Here is a 6309-nt window from a genome sequence, read left to right on the forward strand (position 1 = left end):
ATTAGAGACTCCAGGTACGATTCTAGAACTGTTCGAGGACGAACGTTTGTTTAAGAGGGGGGGATGTAACGATCCGGTCGGTCCTTTTGATAATTATAGCCCTGTTCCCCCATTTATTGCTTATTCCATGCTCTTTCGTTATTATGTGACTTGAAAGGGTTGTTGGTTTGGTTCCGGGGATGTTTCGGAATGAGTTGGGACACTTAGTCCCAAGGTTGGAAGAATTTGAAAGAGTTAACCAGATATTGACTTATGTGTAAATGGCTCCTTAATGGAGTTTTGATGGTTCTGATAGCTCCGTATGGTGATTCTTAACTTAGGAGTGTGCCTGCATATTGATTTGGAGGTCCATAGATGTGTTTGGCTTGAATTGGCGAAAGTTGGAAAAAATAGATGTTTGGAGAGTTGAAAAGTTTGATAAAGAGTTGACTTAGTGGTTACCACGCTTGGATTTTTGTTCTGAAAGTTGAAATAGGTCCGTTGTGTCATTCATGTCATATGCACAAAATTTGAGGTTAATCAGAGTTGGTTTGGTATGTTTCGGCATTAGTTTTGGAAGTTAGTAGTTCATAAGTTCATTAGGCTTGAATCGACGCGCGATTCATGGTTTAAGTGTTGTTTGATGTAATTTGACGCTTCGAGCAAGTTCGTATATGTTTTAGGACTTGTTGGTATGTTTGGTTGAGGTTTCGAGGGCCTCGAGTGTGATTCCGATCATGTTCGACACATTTTGAACTTGGAGGAACTACTGTTTTTTTTTGTTACTAGTTTCCGTATACGCGATCGCGATTGAGGGATCACGAACACGAAGAGTGTTGTAGGCAGCTGGGGCTTTTGTGCTATGTGTTCGCGAGAAGGTGTTTACGATCACGAAGCTGTGGAAGGCAGTGCTATGTGAACGTGTGTCTTAGGTCGTGTTCGCAAAGAAGAAAGGTGGAGGCTAGAGTTCACGCAATTTGTTCTCGCGATAGCATGAAGAGGTTCCCGATCGGATAGGTTGATGATCCTATGAGTCGTGTTCACGGTGGGTTATTCGCGTTCGCAAAGAGTAATTTGAGGGCAGCTAATTTTTGTTCTTCGCGATCGTGAAGAGGAACATCTGGGAAGAATATAAGATTTCAAAAATGAGGGTTAGAGTAATATTTCATAATTGGAGTTTAGGAGCTCGGATTGAGGCGATTCTTGGTGGGATTTTCAAGGAATTGATTGGGTTAGGTGATTCTCACTCAGATTTGGTTAATATACATGAATATATCATTGTTTTTATCACTTAATAAGTGATTTGGGTTGGAAAAATTAGGGAAATGTGTAGAAACTTCATAGGCTTTAATTTGAGGATTTGAAGGCCGAGTTGTGATCAAAATTGAATAATTTTAGTATGGTTGGACTCGTGGTTGAATGAGTGTTCGGATTTTGTTAATTATGTCGGATTCTGAGACGTGGGGCGGGGGTTGACTTTCTGAGTTGACATTTTTAACTTTGTTTAAGAACTTAGCTTTATCATATGGGATTGATTCCTATAGCTTGTGTTGATTGTATCGAGTTGTTTGTGGCTAGATTCGAGGCGTCCGGAGGCCGATTCCGGAGGCAAGGGCTTAGTGGAGTAGAGATTTGCACGGTTTGAGGTAAGTAATACTTCTAAACTTGGTTCTGAGGGTATGAATCCCCGAGATACGTATATCTTTCTTCATCCGCCTCCACCAATAGTGCTGTCTCAAATCCTGATACATCTTCGCGGCACCCAGATGAATGGAATACCGTGAGCTATGGGCCTCCTCTAGGATCAACTCCCGAATCCCATCAACATTGGGTACACAAACTCGACCATGCATCCTCAACACCCCGTCATCACCAATAGTCACATCTCGAGCATCGCCATGCAACACCCTGTCCTTGAGGACAAGCAAATGAGGGTCATCAAACTGACGCTCCCGAATACGATCAAACAAGGAAGACGGAGAGACCACGCAAGCTAGAACCCGACTGGGCTCCGAAAGATCCAACCTCACAAACTGGTTGGCTAAGGCCTGAACATCCATCGCCATGGGCCTCTCTGCTGGTGGTAAATAAGCCAAACTCCCCAAACTCTCCGCCCGGCGACTCAAAGCATCGGCCACCACATTGGCCTTGCCCGGGTGATACAAAATAGTGATATCATAGTCCTTCAGCAGCTCTAACCACCTCCTCTGGCGCAAATTAAGGTCCTTCTGCTTGAACAGATGCTGCAAACTCCGGTGATCAGTATAAATCTCACAAGGCACACCGTACAAATAATGACGCCATATCTTCAAGGCGTGAACAATGGAAGCTAACTCGAGATCTTGGACAGGATAATTCTTCTCATGAACCTTCAACTGTCTGGATGCGTAGGCAATCACCCTACCGTCATGCATCAATACCGCTCCAAGGCCAACCCTCGAGGCATCACAATAGACAGTATAAGACCCCGAACCGTTAGGCAATATCAAAACTGGGGTTGTAGTGAAAGTTGTCTTGAGCTTATGAAAGCTCTCCTCACACTCTTCCGTCCACTGGAACGGAGCACCCTTCTGGGTCAGCCTGGTCATAGGGGCTGCAATAGATGAAAACCCCTGAAAAAATCGACGGTAATAACCCGCCAAGCCAAGAAAATTGCGGATCTCTGTAGCTGAGGATGGTCTGGGCCAACTCTGCACTGCCTCCACTTTCTTCGGATCCACCTGAATGCCCTCACTCGAAACCACGTGACCCAAGAATGCCACGGAATCTAGCCAAAACTCACATTTTGAGAACTTAGCATATAATTTTTCTCTCTCAAAGTCTGGAGCACTGTCCTCAGGTGCTGCTCATGATCTTCCCGACTCCGGGAATACACCAGAATGTCGTTAATAAAGACAATGACGAATGAATCAAGATATGGCCAAAATACACTGTGCATCAAATGCATGAAGGCTGCTGGGGCATTGGTTAGCCCAAATGACATAACAAGGAACTCGTAATGACCATACCGAGTCCTGAAGGCAGTCTTCAGGATATCTAGCTCCCAAATCTTCAACTGATGATAGCCTGAACGCAAGTCAATCGTAGAAAACACACAAGCACCCTGTAACTGATCAAACAGGTCATCAATACGAGGCAAAGGATAACGGTTCTTCACTGTAACCTGGTTCAGCTGGCGATAATCAATACACATACGCATAGAACCATCCTTCTTCTTCACAAATAAGACAGGAGCACCCCAAGGTGATACACTGGATCGAATGAAACCCTTATCAAGCAATTCCTATAACTGCTCCTTCAACTTAGGAGGAGCCATACAGTACGGAGGAATAGAAATGGGCTGAGTGCCCGACAACAGATCAATGCCAAAATCAATATCTCTATCAGGCGGCATGCCCGGAAGGTCAGCTAGAAACACATTAGAGAAATCCCGTACTACTGGGACTGAATCAACTGTAGGGGTATCAATACTGACATCTCTCACATAAGCTAGATACGCGTCACACCCCTTCTCAACCATAGGCTGAACCTTAAGCTATGAAATAACTCTACTGGAAGTATGATCTAAGGTACCCCTTCACTCAACACGCGGTACACCTGGCATAGCCAGCGTAACGGTTTTGGCGTGACAATCAAGAATAGCATAATGGGGCGACAACCAGTCCATGCCCAGAATAACATCAAAGTCTACCATGCTGAGCAATAACAAATCGGCTCTGGTCTCAAAACCACTAAGAGCAATCAAACATGACTGATATACGCGGTCCACAACAAGAGAATCTCCCACAGGAGTAGAAACATAAACAGGGGAACTCAAAGAATCCCGAGATACACCCAAATGCGGTGCAAAATAAGAAGACACATAAGAATAAGTGGAGCCTCGATCGAATAGAACCGATGCATCTCTGTGACAGACCAAAATGGTACCTGTGATGACAGAATCGGAGGCGACAGCCTCAGTACGGGTAGGAGGGGCATAGTATCTAGCCTGGCCTCCCCCTCGAGGGCGACCTCTACCTCCCCGACATCCACCTCTAGCTGGCTGGGCAGGTGGGATAGCAACTGGTGCTGTGATCATAGCCTGAGAACTCTGCGGGGCATGCTGTGGCTCAGAAGTCTGTGGAGGTGCACCCCTCCTAAGTCTGGGGCAATCCCTCACCATATGGCGTGTGTCACCACACTCAAAACAAGCTCTGGGAGGACGTGGCAGCTGTGACTGGCTCGAGCCAGGTCTGCTGGACTGACTACTGGAAGCACCCCGTGCAGGAGGCGCACTAGATACTGGAGGCTCATAATAAGGCTCCTGAGGCCTAGGTGGAGCTGGAATACCACTGGCTGCTGGAAGAGCTGAATGAATGGGGCGACTCATATAACCCCTACCATGACGACCTGCAGTTGGGGCACGGGCACCAGAATAATGGCCCAACTCCCGAGACCTCTTGGCCTCCCTTTCCTCTCTATCCCTAGCATGCATACCCTCAATCCTCCTAGCAATGCTCACCACCTGCTGATAAGAAATATCCATCTCCAACTCACGAGTCATGCTAGACCTGATGCTGGGAATAAGCCCCTCAATAAACTGGCAAACCTTCTCGCGAATCGTAGAAACCAAGGCTGGTGCATGTCTAGCCAAGTCGGTGTAACAGACAGCATACTCCGAGACAGTCATAGTACCCTGGCGCAAGTGCTGAAGCTCTGCACGCCAAGTGTCCTTGAGGCTCTGGGGAACATACTCTCTCGTGAACATATCTGAAAGCTGAGCCCAAGTCAGGGAAGCTGCCTCATCCGGACTGTCTAACTCATAAGCACACCACCACTGATAGGCGGCTCCTCGAAGCTGGAAGGTAGTGAAGGAAACCCGCTCGATCCTGATATACCCATGGTACGGAGGATACGGTAGCACTCATCAAGAAATCCAAGAGCACCATCTGAGGCTAGTCTGCTGAATGTAGGAGGCTGATACATCTTGAACCTCTCAAGCCTCTTCTGCTCCTCCTCTGAAGCTACTGCCGTCTCGTCGGGCTGAGCTGGGGCTACCGGCTATGCAGGGATAATCTCTTGAACCTGATCAACATGCAGTCGCTGCTCAGGAGTGCGGACAATGGGAGTCTGTGCTCCTCCCCCAGCCTGGGATGTAGCTGCAGCAAGGGAAAGCAACCCTGCCTGAGCTAGAGTGGTGTACATAGTCATAAACTACGCTAGACTCTCCTGGAGTGCTGGAGTAGTAGTAGCAGACGTATCAGGTGTCTGGACTCCGACTGGAACTACTGGTGGCAGCTCGCGCAGGTGCTCTGGCTGCACCACGAGTGTGTCCACGGCCTCTACCCCAGCCCCGGCCTTTGACAGCTCCAGTAGGGGGTGCGGGTGCCTGATCATCTCGGGTAGCACGTGTCCTCATCATCTGTGAGAGAATAGAAGATAGAAGTTTAGAACTGTGATATCAAAATCTCGCACGACAAGGAAATCAAATGAAGTGGAATTTTCCTAACAATTACATAGCCTCTCGTAGATAAGTACAGACGTCTCTGTAACGATCCGCGATACTCTAATAAACCGGCTTGTGATTCATGACTCCTATGAACCTAGTGCTCTTATACCAACTTGTCACGACCCCGGTTCGCCCTCCGTGAACCATCGTGACGGCACGTAGTCTCTATGACTAGGTAAGCCTAATATTGCGGAGAAATAAACAAATTTGCGGAAGAAATAGATTAAAACCGAAATAGAGAAATAAAACAGTGTTTGAAATGCCGCTCGACATACACAATATCAACTCTCGAAACTAACAACATTTCCCAAAATCCAGAATCTCATGATCACAAGTGTTTGAATGTCTAATAGTATCTAACTCCAGAATATCTAACAAGAAAGGAAATACAGAAGGGCTAATACTTAAAGCAAGAGTAGAAAGGGACTCTTCGGTCTGCGGATGTGGCAGATATACCTCGGAGTCTCTACAAGCGCCTTGCCTCAAGCGTGATAAGTCTGAGTCGCAGTACCTGGATCTGCACATGAAAACCATGCGCAGGAAGGGCATGAGTACACCACAACGGTACTCAGTAAGTGCCAAGCCTAACCTCGGTTGGGTAGTGACGAGGAAGGTCAGGGCCCTACTGAGGTTAAAGGAAATACAAGATATAATAACAGTGTAGAATAAGACAATATACTTAAGTGCAACAGTAAAAAGGTAACACAGGATAGGAGAACAACAGCAACTTTAACAGAAGAAAAGTAATCACGGAAAAACCAATACAGCTCAACGCAGAGATAACAACCGGGGGATCTCCCAGGATACCGTCCTGTAGTCCCCAAATGTAGATATCCAATGGA

Source organism: Nicotiana attenuata, unplaced genomic scaffold (genome assembly GCF_001879085.1).
Source record: "Nicotiana attenuata strain UT unplaced genomic scaffold, NIATTr2, whole genome shotgun sequence".
NCBI classification, from domain to species: Eukaryota; Viridiplantae; Streptophyta; class Magnoliopsida; order Solanales; family Solanaceae; genus Nicotiana; species Nicotiana attenuata.